A 16365-nucleotide genomic window follows, 5' to 3' on the forward strand; every position below is an offset into this window, starting at 1 on the left:
GATCGCCGTATATCCATTCAGATTCGCGCACGCATGCATTCAGGTTTTATAGAGGCTAAGAAAACCAAAGACGCCAAGAAAGGCAAACGGGAGCGAGAGGACGTGGCAGCACCACCGCCCACCGCGCGCGGCGCGGCGCCCCGCCACCCCCAGCTCACCATCCCGCACCCTCCGCCATGAGCTACACGGAGCGCCTGCTCTACACCAGCAGCCTGTGCCATCCTGGCATTTCCCCCGGCACCCCACGCCCAAAGACCCGCCGCCGCCTCCCGCAGTCGACATGGTGGTAGCGGTGTGCGAGGACGAGGCCAGCGCGCTCGTCGCCACCAACGCACAGGACGCGCCAGCGGTGGTGGCGCTCACGGGAGTCGCCCACACCAGCAGCCCCCATGCCAGGCGTAGCCCGCGACATCCTGGCGGCATTGCCCCCGCCACCACCGGCCGCGCCCCCCAAGGACCCACCTCCCGACATGGTGGTAGCGGTGTGCGACAACGACGAGGCCGGCACGCTCGTCTCCGCCACCACCGGCTCGACACGGGACGCGCAGGCGGTGCGGTCCCCGCGCGCCGCGTGGGTGCTGTTCGTGGACACAAGTAGAGAAACGACCTTTGATCCAGCTCGAAATTTGGCTTTAGTCTCAGTATTTTTTGCGTCTGGGACTAGAGAGACCTTTAGTCCCGGTTTGTAGATCCGCCAGGGACTAAAGGTCCCTGCCCAACGCCTACTACGACAGGCTTTTGCTGCAGGGGACCTGTCGGGTTCATAAACCCGGGGTCCCTCGGGGACCGGCTTCCACGCCAGGGCTCGGCCCAGGAAAACGGCCTTTCTTTCTTCTGGACCGGCCCGAGGGTCTAAACTCAACAGACCGGAGCACTCGCTTCAGACCCAGGCTGCCTTCGGCCCATCTCTCCGACCAGAGCACTAGCTCAGGCTCAGGCCAGCTCCGAACGGCCTCTCCGATTGGAGCGCTAGCGTCAGGCCCCGGCTGCCTCCGCACGGCCTCCACTCAGAAAGCCTGACCCGAGGAACGCCTCTGACTCCGACCCCGTGTCTCCAACCGGGATTCATAGAAAAACACCGCCGTCACTATTCTCCGACTAGCGCGCCAGAACTGACTGGGGACCATCCGACCAGGGACGCCCGCTCGGACAAAACCAGAAGACGTGCGGAGAAAGGCAAGACATGGCTCACAAGTCAACACCACTGTACCAGGGACCATACCCTGCACGAAACAGTGCTCTGCAGCCACCCTGACACAAAGTATTGTAGGGGCCCCTAGAAACTCCCATATGGTAAGCCCCCCGCGTGTCTCTGGACATCGATCGCGGTATGGGCTCCAGGATTTGCCATACCAGGTGAACATAGCGCGGCTCCTCACATGCCACTAGGCATCAAGAAGTATTTTGCAGGTACCGGCGTCATCCTTCCTGAAGAAGATAGCTCGACCTCCCGTGCACATCTGACATCCTACAGCAACATCGACAGTATTAGGGGGCGTCAACCATTATCCAGTTTACATCACCGTAGGCAGCAAGACTTAGAAATATCTATACTCTCCCCCTCTTACCTATAAAGCCATCCCCTTCATCTATAAAAGGGGATGCGCTCCCTCCTAGGGGGGAGATCGACTTCTTCAAGCTCAGACTCACTAGATCGACATCAACACTTCCAACCGCAGGACCACCTAGTTCCGACCGCGACCCTTCCGGTCGGAGCCGACCGAACCTCTTGTACCCCCCCCTTTATCCTTCTCATTTGTAACCCCACTACAGACTTCAAGCACCTGGGCTCGGGAATAAAGTCACCGACCGACCCCGACTGGACGTAGGGCACGTTGCCTGAACCAGTATAAATCCTGTGTCATTGAGTGATAGGCCACCTCCGATCATAACGTACAGCAAAACTATAAATATTTACTAGTTGGTCACTTTCTGCACCGACAGTTGGCGCCGTCCATGGGGAATACGCTGTACGTTCAACACTCTTTTGGTCATCGGATGGCCCATTTTTCCGTCACCCCCGACGTGGCGGGCTCAGGCGATACGATTCATTTCGGCTCGCTGGAGTTCCCCGCACCCTCGCCCGCCGGGATGCGGGTTCCACACGTCTTCGAGCCGCTCCAGGCCTTCTGCTACGGGAGCCTAGACTTTGTCACCGAACGGCTCAGCGTACTCCACCTCCGCGAGGAGGCTCGCGACCCGGCACCCGTCGGAGGGACGTCCTCCATCGACTCAGGGATGCGCGACTTCGACGGCGCGGCATCTGCGCTTCATTCCGAGCAAACTCTCTGCTCAAACCCCGCTGTAAGTAATATGCGTACTACTACTCGCTCCTTATTTCCTATCTCTCACCAATCACCCAGAGGGAATGAACCGCCCACGCCACAAACGCCATACGATCAGTTCCCCTACGGCCTCGCGTTCTCCACGGACGCATACACTCGGGGGCTCCGAAGGATGCCGGCACCATCCCCCCTCACGTCCGAGTTCGCGGGAGTGGTAGGTTGCATCCCTACCATTTCCCACAAACTCCCAGATGGTGATGGCGAGAGCGACGGTTCCAGCATCGGTGACGTGGCGCCCCGCCACTGTCTGTCCCGGGAATGCACTATGGCAGACGCTCCAGGATGACCGCCGGTGGTCACAGAGTCTATGCAAACTCACACCCCTTCGGACCCGCGTGCAGGAGCCCTCGTGTCCATGCAAGCACACACTGAGGAATTACGACAACAACGGCAGAATCAGCCACCGCTTGCACCGGTGCCATCAGGACAGCACGTTGCGCCCCACGCGCCCGACCCGGCAGGTGGCGCCCGGGGTCGCGCTCATCAGGTTCAGCACGACATCGCGAACGAGGGGAACGATATCCCACAATTCGCCTGGGCCGGCCAGAATATCGCTACTGCAGCAATGCTTCTCCATGGTGTTCCTGAGCCCGTCGACCCTTAGGAGTGGGAAGTCTACTGGAACCTCCGGGTTCTAGTAGAGGCCACCGTCGTCCAATAGGCGAAAGCTCTGCATCGTGACTCCGACCCTTGCCCTCTCTCCCCACTGGGGGGATGGGGACGCACCAGCCGAATCAATCCATTCGCTCGCCGCCGCAGCTGGCACGCTCAGCTCGGGGAGTGGCGGCCACGCCACGGTCCAACCAGGTGCCTGCTCCACACCGACCATACCAGGACGCTCGTAGCGTCGCTAGCAACCGTCGTCGAGCCCGACACAGTAACGACGTCCACCATACGGCAGCAGGCGACACGGACCCTGGCCGAATCATCGAGGAAAGCGGAGAAACGCGCCCTAGGCGTGATCGCCGGCCAGATGACCGGAGCCCTAGCCCTGAGGGCACGGGGCCACGGGCCTTCAGCCAGCGCATCCAGAGAGCGCTGTTTCCGCAGCGTTTCTGGCCTCCCACCAACATCACTAAATACACCGGGGAGACAAACCTAGGCATTTGGCTTAAAGACTTCTGGCTCGCCTGTCGAGCCAGAGGAGTGGATGATGACTTTTTCATCATCCAATATCTTCCCATTTGCGTAGGGGAGCATGTTCGGGCATGGCTCGAATTCCTTCCACACGACAGTATCCGCAACTGGACAGACCTCAAGAGGGTCTTCGTCGGGAATTTCCAGGGGACGTACGTCCATCGGGAAACTCCTGGGACCTCAAGAGCTGCCAGCAGGAGCCCAGTGAATCCCTGCGGGATTACATCCATAGGTTTTCCCAACGTTGTAACTCCCTCCCTGATGTCGTCGACGCAGACGTCATCAGCGCTTTCCTCTTCGGGACAAACTGTGAGTCCCTGATCCACAAGCTTGGATGCCTAAAACTCTGCACCACCCGCGATCTGCTCGACGTCGCCACCAACCATGCCTCTAGCGAGGAGGCAGTCAGAGCAGTCTTTAGCGGAGGCCATGACAAAGGCAAGCCCAAGCGCGCGGATCCAGACGAAGGCCCCTCCACTCAGAGGGGCAAAAAGAACAGGAAGGATCGGCACCGGACGGACAACACCACATTGATCGCCGCAGCTGATCGTGCATCTAGGCAGCCCCAACAGGGACTGCCTGACCACTTCAACTAACTCATGGATGGTCCGTGCCCCAATCACGCCTATCCCATCAAACACCTCTACAAGGAGTGCGACCTCCTCAAATGTTTCCTCCGACAGGACAGCGCGCTAAAGGAGGGGGACGACAAGGAGCCAGTAGTCAGGAGGGATGGCACGGCAGGCAAGGACGGGGATGGTTTCCCTAAACTCGAGGAGTGCATCATGATCTTTGGTGGATCCGATGCCATCTAGTCCAAACGCCAGCACGAGGTATGCTACAGGAAGGCGTGCGCCGCCGAAATGGCCGTCCCCTCTTTTCTTAGCTGGTCGGAATCCCCAATCACCTTTGATCAGAGGGACCATCCCTCCTATGTCGCGAGACCAGGACGCTACCCGCTCGTCGTTGACCCCATTGTCTGCAAGAAGCACCTCACCAAGGTGCTAATGGATGGGGGCAGCGATCTCAACATCCTGTACGTCGACACCCTCGATGCCATGCGCATCCCCCGATTAGAGCTCCGCCCAGCAGGCTCCCCCTTCCATGGGGTAATCTCAGGAGCACAGGCATACCCGCTCGAACAGATCGATCTACCCGTCACGTTCGGCGGCTGAGCCAACTTCCGCTCGGAGGTCCTCACCTTCGAAGTGGTTGACTTTCTGGGGTCCTACCACGCCATTTTGGGGCGGCCATGCTATGCAAGATTCATGGCGATCCCCAACTACACCTACCTCAAGCTAAAGATGTCGGGACCAAATGGTATCATCACAGTGAGTAGCACCTTTTCACACGCCTTCGAGTGTGACCGTGAGCACTACGAGCTCGCCACCGCGGTTGTCAACTCGTCCAAGCTCCTGCAGCTTGGGGAGTCGTCAACCCCTACAGTCCTAGACTGCAACAAACCAACCTCCTCGATGGCCTTTCGCCTGCTTGAGGAAACCAAGGCGGTGGGTATTGATCCCACCAACCCAGCCAAGACGGTGCGAATCGGGACCTAGCTCCTAGCCCAATAGGAATGTGAGCTCGTCGACTTCCTACACGACAATCATGATGTCTTCGCATGGTAGCCTTCTGATATGCCAGGGATACCATGCGAAGTCGCCAAGCACGCGCTATGCCTTATCCTGGGCTCAAGGCCCGCCAAGCAACGCCTACGTCATTTCGACGACGAAAGGCGTAGGGCCATAGGCGAAGAGATCACCAAGCTCCTGGCAGCTAGATTCATCAGGGAGGTTTTCCACTCCGACTGGCTCGCCAATCCCGTCCTTGTCAAAAAGAAGACTGGGAAGTGGAGAATGTGCGTCGATTACATCGGACTTAATAAAGCGTGTCTGAAGGACCACTTTCCTTTACCACGCATAGACCAGATAATTGACTCCACTTCAGGTTGTGAGATCCTCTCCTTTCTGGATGTCTACTCAGGCTATCACCAGATTACGATGAAAGACTTTGATCAGCTCGCAACCTCGTTCATCACTCCATATGGTTCGTACTGCTACATAACCATGCCTTTCGGTCTGAAGAATGCTGGCACCACCTACCAAAGGTGCATGCAGTGATGCTTCGCCGACCAAATCGACCCGCCTAATTAGGCTAACCAGGCTGAACGGTTGAAACCAACAATCGCCGTCTATGCTGATGACATAGTGGTCAAAATAGCTCGAGCTTGCGACCTGATCGCAAACTTGACCGCAACGTCCGCGAACCTCCGAAGGTTCAACATCAAGCTAAATCCCGAAAAATGTGTTTTCAGGGTTCTAAGGGGAAAGCTGCTTGGATACATCGTATCCGAGCGTGGCATCAAAGCCAACCCCGAAAAAATCGCAGCCATCTCCAACATGGGTCCCATACGCAATGTGAAAGGCATACAAAGGCTCATCGGCTGCCTGGCCACCCTTAGTCGCTTCATCTCCTGGCTCGGCGAATGGGGGCTGCCACTTTACAAGCTCCTCAAAAAGACGGACACCTTTGTCTAGACTGAGGAAGCCCAGCAGGCTCTCGAAAGCCTCAAAACATCCCTAACGTCAAGTCTGATCCTCGTTGTTCTCGAACAGGGAGAACCCCTCCTCCTTTATGTCACGGCAAGTAACCATGTGGTGAGTGCGGCCCTGGTCGTTGAAAGGGAGGAACCAGGACGCCAGCTCAAGGTACAGCGACCCGTGTACTTCATCGGGGAAGTACTTACGGACCCCAAGGTTCGGTACCCCTAGGTGCAGAAACTCCTATACGCTGTGCTAATGGCCGCCAGGAAGCTCCTACACTACTTCACCGACCACGAAGTCACAGTCGTCACTTCATACCCACTCGGAGACATCATCCGTAATCGTGACGCCGCGGTACGAATCTCTAAGTGGGCCCTTGAACTCATGGGCCATGACATCAGGTATACCCCCCCCCCGCACAGCAATTAAGTCTCAGGCTCTTGCGGACTTTGTCGCTGAATGGACGAAGGTCCAGCTACCAGCCCAGGACGTCTCCCACGAGTACTGGACAATATACTTCAACGGGTCCATAATGGTGCCCAGCTTAGGGGCTGTAGTGGTTCTGATCTCCCCAGATGGGAGTAGGCTCCGCTATGCCATCCACCTCCACTTTTTGGCTTCAAACAACGCCGCAGAATATGAGGCCCTTATCAACGAACTATGCATCGCCATCGAGCTCGGCGCTACGCGACTCTACATCCGCGGCAACTAGAAACTAGTCATTGATCAGGTCATGAAGGAATCCTCCTGCAAAAGTCCCCTCATGACAACATACTGCCAAGAGGTGCGTAAGCTCAAGGACAAATTCTAGGGAATCGAACTGCATCACGCCCCTCAAAGGGAGAACGACGCCACCGATTTCCTCGCAAAACTGGCCACCAGGCGAGATCCATCCCCGAGCAAAGTCTTCATCAATGATGCCCACGAGCCGTCCGCCCGCATCCTGGAAGGTCCGACCCAGACACACCCCGACAGCCAGCCGGTGCTCGGGGGCTCTAACCCCTGTACCTCTATAACAACGTCACCCGTGGACGTCGCTGTATTGGCACTCGATCAAACCGATTAGCGAGCACCGCTACTCGCCTACCTCCTCGAGGAGGTTCTCCCACCTGAAAGAACCGAAGCCCGATGAATCGCTCGATGCGCCAAGACCTTCGTCGTGCTCGGTAATGAACTCTACAAATGGAGTCCGTCAGGAGTGCTCATGAAGTGTGTTCCCGCCAGCCGAGGAAAATAGATCTTCCTCGAGGTCCATTCCGTGATCTACGGGCATCATGCGGCCCCAAGGTCCCTGGTCAGAAAAACCTTTCGCCAAGGTTTTTACTAGCCCACCATGCTACGAGATGCGGAGGAGGTCGTCCGCAGGTGCGAAGGATGCTAGTTCTATGCTCGACAAACACATTTACCAGCACAAGAGCTCCAAACCATCCTAATCACCTGGCCATTCGCGGTCTGGGGCCTCAACATGGTAGGACCTCTCAAGAAAGGTCCAGGCAGTTTTACTCACCTACTCATAGCAGTCGACAAGTTTACCAAATGGATAGAAGCCAAGCCCATCACCAATCTCTGCTCAGAAGAGGCGGTCAAATTCTTCCTCGACATCATCTACCGATTCGGCGTTCCTAACTATATTATCACGGACCACGGAACTAACTTCACCAGAAAGAAGTTCCAAGACTTCAGCAATGGATACGGCATCAAAATCAATTGGGCTTCGGTCGGACATCCATGAACTAACGGTCAGGTCGAACGCACCAACGGCATGGTCCTCCAAGGACTCAAGACACGCATTTTCGACTGACTCAACAAACACACCGGGCGGTGGGTTGCAGAGGTCCCAGCGATCCTCTGGAGCCTAAGAACAATCCCAAACTGATCCACGAGATTCACGCCTTTCTTCTTGGCCTACGGAGCAGAAGCGGTGTTGCCCTCTGACCTCGACCACGGCGCACCGAGAGTAAAAGCTTTCGACCGCGACCGAGCCGTGGTGGCTCAACAAGATGCAGTCGACCTGCTCGAAGAGGCCCACGAGACAACCATCATCCGCTCCGCTCGCTATCAACAAACCCTCCACAGGTACCACAAAAGGAAGATCAGAGGAAGGATTCTCGAAGTCGGTGATCTCGTGCTACGAAGGACCCAATCAATGAAGGAAAAACACAAGCTCTCTCCACCCTGGGAGGGACCCTATACGGTAACCGAAGTAATCCGATCGGGCACCTACCGACTGGAGGACAACAACGGCAATGTTCTTAACAACACTTGGAACATTGAACAGCTACGTCGTTTTTTCCCTTAGAAATCAGTCTAAACACCTTCGATTAAAGCACATGCTCCTGTAAGAGCGCCCCCACCCGAACGCTTTCAACCCAGGTCACTCGGGGGCTCCATAGATATACAAATATTGAGTACTACCTCTCTGTTTTGTTTACTATTGTATGGAGAAATTCCTTCCTACCCTAATGGAAGGGTAGTTTGTTCTTTTGTTTTGCCTTACGTAACTTTGCTTTAGAATATTCCGATTGATTGCACCCCGCCATTTCCTACGGGTACAACCGACCGAGCCTCGTGGGCCACGCCCTGGGCTCATGAAGTGGCGACCTACGGAACAAACGGGCAGGTACAAAAAAGAAAGAAATTTAAAACAAAATTATGCTAAGGGGAAACTAAGGAACGAAAGGGAACATGCTTCCCCGAACGAAGTGACTCCATCATAGAAAACAAAATACCATTATAACTGTTAAAACACACGAACGTTTTATACGGGGGCTTCCCCCACAAATTTAAAACTATCTGCTCCCACTAAACTACTATCATTTTTACATGCTACTGGGCCGGCCCGGTGACATCAAACGATGGTGCAACCGACGAAGGCTCGAGCTGCTCACTTCCCGATGACACGGCATCCGGCTCGACCAAGACCGAGGCGACATTCACCTCCAATCCGACATCATGCTTCGGGTTCGCCAAAGGATCCGTAAGTCCTCCCCCTCACTCACTCTCCCTCTCACTTAGGAACCACGGCAGCGTACATGCACTCTTGGTGAGAAAGAAGAAGAAAGAAAGAGTGAGGAATCTCCACCAGAAGAGACCACTAGACCTCCCTAAGTCGATCGAGTCACCCAGGAGAGATCAACCGGCCTCTTGAGTCGATCGATTCACTTAGGATAAGCACCTGAGATACAGGTAGGAAGCGAAGGGGTGTCCCATGCGGGCCATGCCGACTCCATCTTGAATGACAAGCATGGGTCCCGGTCGGACATTTCTGACTGAAGCTCTCCGAACCCCATCTCTCAGGACATCAAGGTGAGCATGTGTTCTTTAAAATACAAAATTGTTCACACAAGGGCTAACCCATGATTGACGAGCGCAGGTCTCAGACAGGCGTTTCTGACTAGAGCTCTTCGAACCCAGTCACTCCAGTCTTCAAGGTAAAACACCATCAAAGCCCCTCTATTTCATTACAAATCATTCATACATCCATACATGCATTCATCTCATACGCCTGAACCCCCCGGACGGTTAGGGCATGAACCGCCCGGGGGCTCAGGAACTAAGCATCGCACGTGCAGCGAAATGCATCAAAATGCTCCATGTTGCGCCATGAAGTGGTGGCTTGCCTCATTCGATATGAGCAACCAAACAGAGCAGGGGAGAAAACCGTAGATGAGCACCGTGCGGCCTTTGCCCGGTCTGGCAAACCGGGTCATATCAACCTTCTCGTTCGATCCTAAACCTCTCGCCAGACCCATAGAATCTCCATCGAGGGGAGGCCGTCAGGCCACCCGGGTCGGTCTCCAGAATGACCTAGGCATCTGCCGGGTTGTAGGTAAAGGAGTAGTGGAATGCCACAAGAGGGCTATGCCGACCCGTCATGAACGACGGACCCAGATTCCACTCGATCACACCCGTTAGCGAGCTCACCGAGCTAGTCTTCGAGCCCGAGCGATCGGGATAGGCGAGCCCCTCAGGTTGTGAGGAAGCGGATGGGGTAGCGCAAAAATGACTCATAGCCCCCATGAAGGCCCGACAAGGCTCGGGGGTTTAAATGCCATGGGACCGCGACTCCGAACTCGCGTCGACGGGATAGGCGACATCCGGCTATGGCTTGGGACCACGACTCCTTAACTCGCATCGATGGGATAGGCGACATCCGGCTATGGATTGGGACCGTGACTCCTTAACTCGCGTCGACAGGATCGGCGACATCCGGCTACGGCTCCTGGGACCGCGACTCCTAAACTCACGTAACGGCTTTCTGAATTAACCAAAACTAACTCTCTCGGTCCACGACGAGCACCGACACCTAGGACTACCCGCGACTCCACCTTACCTGATCCCATGGCGTGCACCGATGCCAAAGATCAAACTCTGTTGCATCCAAGACTAAGTTGTCTCCATCCATAGCGCGCATCGACGTCAGGGTTTGTTTCAAAAAACTAAAAACTTCCTCACTCGATCCCCGGCGCGCACCGACGCCGGGATCAACAAGTCCTGTCTCAATCCAATCTCCGCGCTTAAAAACACCTCGGCTGCACAACGACGCCATGGTTAAACAAAATTCTATCTCAAACTAAAAAACATGCATACACGCCTGCTGAGACAGCACCCCCAACCGGTTCGGCCCGAACCGCCTGGGGCTCGGGGGCTACACCCGTGGGTGCGCTCACGCGCACCCGTTGTCAAGACAAAAATCCCCTGGACGATTCTGCCCGAATCGCCCGAGGGCTCGGGGGCTCCTGTCGGGTTCATAAACCCGGGGTCCCTCGGAGACTGGCTTCCACGCCAGGGCTCGACCTAGGAAAATAGCATTTCTTTCTTCTAGACCGGCCTGAGGGTCTAAACTCCACAGACCGGAGCACTCGCTTCAGGCCTAGGCCGCCTTTGGCCCATCTCTCCGACCGAAGCACTAGCTCAGGCTCAGGCCAGCTCCGAACGGCCTCTCCGATCAGAGCACTAGCGTCAGGCCCCGGCTGCCTCCGCACGGCCTCCACTCGGAAAGCCTGACTCGAGGAACGCCTTCGACTCCGACCTCGTGTCTCCAACCGGGATTCATAGAAAAACACCGCCATCACTATTCTCCGACTGGCGTGCCAGAACCGACTGGGGACCATCCGACCAGGGACGCCCGCTTGGAAAGAACCAGAAGGCGTGCGGAGAAAGGCAAGGCATGGCTCACAAGTCAACACCACTGTACCAGGGACCATACCCTACATGAAATAGTGCTCTGCAGCCACCCTGACACAAAGTATTGTAGGGGGCGCTAGAAACTCCCATATGGTAAGCCCCCACGTGTCTCTAGACATCGATCGCGGTATGGGCTCCAGGATTTGCCATACCGGGTGAACATAGCACGGCTCCTCACATGCCACTAGGCATCAAGAAGTATTTTGCAGGTACCAGCGTCATCCTACCTGAAGAAGATAGCTCGACCTCTCGTGCACATTTAACATCCTACAACGACATCGATAGTATTAGGGGGCGTCAACCATTATCTAGTTTACATCACCGTAGGCAGCAAGACTTAGAAATATCTGTACTCTCCCCCTCTCACCTGTAAAGCCATCCCCTTCATCTATAAAAGGGGGTGTGCTCCCTCCTAGGGGGGAGATCGACTTCTTCAAGTTCAGACTCACTAGATCGACATCAACACTCCCAACCATAGGACCACCCAGTTCTGACCGTGACCCTTCCGGTCGGAGCCGACCGAACCTCTTGTACACCCCCTCCTTTCTCCTTCTCGTTTGTAACCCCACTACAGACTTCGAGCACCTAGGCTCGGGAATAAAGTCACCGACCGACCCCGACTGGACGTAGGGCACGTTGCCTGAACCAGTATAAATCATGTGTCATTGAGTGCTAGGCCACCTCCGATCATAACGTATAGCAAAACTACAAATATTTACTAGTTGGTCACTTTCTGCACCGACAGGACCTTTAGTCCCGGTTGGATCTATCAACCGGGACTAAAGGTTAACTTTTACTCCCGGTTGGTCCCTCCAACCGGGAGTAAAAGTCTACTCCCGACTGGAGGCTCCGTCTGAAACTAGAAAGGGACCTTTAGTCCCGGTTTCTGTCTCCAACCGGGACTAAAGGTCCCCTCACCTCGGTTAATAGTGGACGGCCACTCACATCCATCTTGGCTCGCCTCTTCCTAACAAAAACACTCACCCGTCAGCCTCCCTCCCCCCATCTCCTCTCCCTCAATCACACAGCGCATCCCTCCTCTTCCTCCGTCTCTCCCTCCCTCTCTCACTCCTCTCCCTCCCTCACTCCTCTCCCTCTAGAGCGAGCAGCGGCCCCCTCCTCCCTCTCCTCCGGCACGGCGGCAGTGGTGGCACGCCAGGTGCGGGGCGACCCCCAGCCCCCTCCTCCCTCTCTAGTGGATCTGGGCGCCGTGCGGCCCCAGGCCCCCTCCTCCCTTTCTACCGATGCGGTGGTGGAGGCACGCCGGGCGCGGGGCAAACCCCGGCCCCTTCCTCCATCTCCACCGGATCAGGGGTACCTCACGGCGTCCCTCTCTCCCACGGCTCCTCAACAGCGCGTGGCTCCACCTAGGAGGGCGAGATCCAGTGGAGGGCGGAGCCATCGGTGCAGGAGCTACGGACCTGCGAGCTGCGGAGATGCCGGATCCGGTGGCCGTGAGGCCAAATCCGGTGCCAGGGTGGCCGGATCCGGTGGTCGTAAGGCCTGATCTGGTGGCGGGGAGACCAGACCCGGCGGCGAGCGACTGCAGTGACGGTGCCCCGTGGATGGACTCGCTGGGAAATAGGTTTCTATATTCACTGTCTAGATTGGCACAATGTTCCCTAAATCTTATCCGAACTCTCAACGGTGATACTTGATAGTACAATAGCTGTGTTTGGTTGGTGTGTTCTAGTTGTGCTTGTCAGAAATTGTTTAGCCGTTGTATAACTCAAATATTTTGTGCCAATTTCTGAATCACTCCATCTGATTTGTCACTTTCGGTTCTTTCCGCAATTGTCATGTGCATTCACAGCAAGGTCTGAGAATTGATCCATCTGATGGTGGTAGTGGCTTTTCACTCTGCCTGAAACAATTTGATCTATCTGAAGATTGCAGATACAAAGGAGTGAAATCAGATAGGTTGATGCCATACAAGGACATCATGCAGCACCGTTGAGAGTTCGCAAGTTTCACAGCGTATTCGAAAACCAAAACGAATTGATATCAATTGAAAATAGAAAAAAAAAACTTTTAGTCCTGGTTGGTAATACCAACCGGGACTAAAGGGCCGACCCACGTGGTCAAGCCGGGAGGCCTCTTTAGCCCCGGTTGGTATTACCAACCGGGACTAAAGATTATCTTTAGTCCCGGGCACGAAACCATGACTAAAGGAGAGGTCTTTAGTCCTGGATTCGTGCTCGAGTTTCAAAACCAGGACTGAAGGGGGTTGAGAACCGGAAGTTCAGCCTGTTTCTCTCCTAGTGGGAGGAGTCGCGGCGGCTGTGGGCGATCGGCGCTCCCATCGCCTTCAACATCATCTGCCTGTACAGCACCAACTCCACGACGCAGATCTTCGCGCGCCACATCGGCAACCGCGAGCTGTCCGCGATGGCTATCGGCCTCTCCGTCATTTCCAACTTCTCCTTCGGCTTCCTCCTCGGGATGGGCAGCGCGCTGGAGACGCTGTGCGGGCAGGCGTTCGGGGCGGGCCAGGTGGCCATGCTGGGCGTCTACATGCAGCGGTCGTGGATCGTGCTCGCCGCCTCCGCCGCGCTGCTCATGCCGCTGTACGTGTCCGTGCTCGGATGGGGCGTCGCCGCGGGGCCGCGCTCGCCTACGACGTGTCGTCATGGCTCACCTCGCTCGCGCAGGTGGCCTACGTCGGGATGGTGCCGGGACGGGTGGACGGAGCTCAGCGCGGCCATCGAGCAGCATGAACATCAACGGGTGGGAGGGGATGCTGTTCATCGGCCTCAGTGCGGCCATCAGGTAATTAACACAAATTTCATTTCAGAAAGAAACTCAACAGCCATTAATTGCCATCCATGGATGGTCCATGCATGCAGCGTGCGCGTGTCCAACGAGCTCGGGTCCGGGCGGCCCCGTGCGAGCATGTACGCGCTGATGGTGGTGCTGGAGCAGTCGCTGGCGTTCGGGCTGCTGGCCATGGTGCTCGTGCTTGCGACCCGGGAGCAGTTCCCGGTCATCTTCACCGGCGACAGGCACCTGCAGAAGGCCGTGTCCAGCATCGCCTACCTGCTGGCTGTCACCATGGTGCTCAACAGCGTCCAGCCCATCATCTCGGGCGTCGCTGTGGGCGGCGGCTGGCAGGCCGTCGTGGCCTACATCAACCGTTGCCGGCCGGACAGTTACCGGGAGGCGGAGTCGCTGCTGCGGTGGTCGGAGACGAGCTCGTGGATGGCGCTGGAGAGGCTGTTGACAGCGGAGACAAGTCCCGCGAAGCCCTGGCGCCGCACCTCCAACCGCAGCCGCTGCTCCTCCAGCTCCAGTTCCTCCCGGAGACAAGGGTGCTTTGTTAGTTCGTTTGCATTATGGTTTAAATAGCAGGGTGTTTTTTTGTAAAAAATTAGTCTAGTCGGCACCTCTAAAAAGGTATGGATCCTGAGAGTTCGTGGCCCTAAATAGCATAACGTTACAAGTTTAAAGGTCGCCGATGTATTTAACTCTATTTTATTATTAGGCTGGAGATCGAAAGCAACTGGCGTCTTCTTCGACGCGCACCATATGAAGCACTACTGAGGTGGGGGCGGTGGGACGAGCCGGACGGCTACCTGCAGCACTTTGTTCCTACTCCTACCCACAAGGACCTGACCGCCGCCGCCGCCGGCGGCGGCGGCGGAGGCCCCAAGGCCGCAGACTTCGCTACAACCTTCGACGATGAGCGTGTCTTGCCCAGCCCCCACTTTGCCAGATTGCAGGAATTCCTCCACGAAACGCACGTCGATCAACCCAGGTCACCTACCCTACAGGCCTACCATCGTCTCCTCCCTTCTTTAGTCTTCCCGCAACTTTCATCGATTCTAGTACGAAACAGAAGATTCAATTCAGATCGACTGATTAACTGATAATACCATGTCTGTCCGTCAATCATTATTCATTATTCAGCAACTATTCTTAATGCAGGACCTCCATGCTGTGGAATAAGATCCCACGGGATGAGGTGAATACGGCCATGGACTTGGTTGCCAATTGTCCTGAGTTAAAAAGCAGGCTGCAGGAGTGACCACGAAATAAGCCATGGGAGGTTACTCCTCTGATTCGGTAGCCTCTCTCATCGCATGCAGTTCGATCATCTCAAACTCCCTGTTTCTTTTTCTTAATCAAATTCACCATGTGTATATATATATATATATATATATATATATATATATAGAACTACTATCCTGTAGCTGGCTACAGAATAACTTATTCTGTAGCCACTTTGAGTTATGATAATTACTATGTTAATTTACGAGATTATAGTAACTCCTTACTAAGTGGTTTAATATAACGTTATGGTAAATATCCCCATGTGTTATAGTAACCCAACTATCGTAAATATGTATTGACATTGTAGAGGCTATTTAGTAGCCGGCTACAAAATAAGTTATTCTGTAGCCACCTCCATTTACTATAATTTTATATACTAATTTACCATAATGTCAATACATATTTACGATAGTTGGGTTACTATAACACACGGTGATATTTACCATAACGTTATATTAAACCACTTAGTAAGGAGTTACTATAATCTCGTAAATTAACATAGTAATTATCATAACTCAAAGTGGCTACAGAATAAGTTATTCTGTAGCCAGCTACAGGATAGTAATTATATATATATATATATATATTGCACAAATAAATAAAGTAACTCCTATGTACGCATGTATGCATGTCAAACTCGTAAAGCAGAGCAAGAGGATCCCAAAGACGTCGCAGGAGCAGCAAGGTAGTTGGCCGCACTACAGGACATGCCCTCTCCCGTGCCTTTCTTCTGCAACGGAAGAGGTGAGTTGAGCATACTCAAATTTGAATTTGTCTTCTGACGTCTGCAGAAATGTTTTTTGACATTATGTTGCTAACTACTTGCAGGCTACATTCGACCCAGGAGAAAAATGCATACTCAGGTACCCACGCTAATGTCACTCTAACTAAACATACAGCCTTTGTTAGTGCGAAGTTATTTGTTGATTCAGCCCACTTTTGCCCCATTTTGTGTTAAGCTTACTTAGTACTTTCCCCTTTTTCCCATATATATATATATATATATATAGTCAGCTACAAAAATAAGTTATTCTGTAGCAACCTCCATTTACGATAATTTTATATACTAATTTACGATAATGTCAATATATATTTATGATAGT

The 16365-nt window shown here is 54.5% G+C and overlaps 1 pseudogene; it reads left to right on the plus strand.

Annotated features, from left to right (window-relative positions):
• The first annotated feature begins 280 nt into the window (after nucleotides 1-280).
• Nucleotides 281-15236, plus strand: LOC136523519 (protein DETOXIFICATION 34-like; annotated as a pseudogene).
• Nucleotides 15237-16365: the final 1129 nt, after the last annotated feature.

This window comes from Miscanthus floridulus, chromosome 18 (genome assembly GCF_019320115.1).
Source record: "Miscanthus floridulus cultivar M001 chromosome 18, ASM1932011v1, whole genome shotgun sequence".
Classification (NCBI taxonomy): Eukaryota; Viridiplantae; Streptophyta; class Magnoliopsida; order Poales; family Poaceae; genus Miscanthus; species Miscanthus floridulus.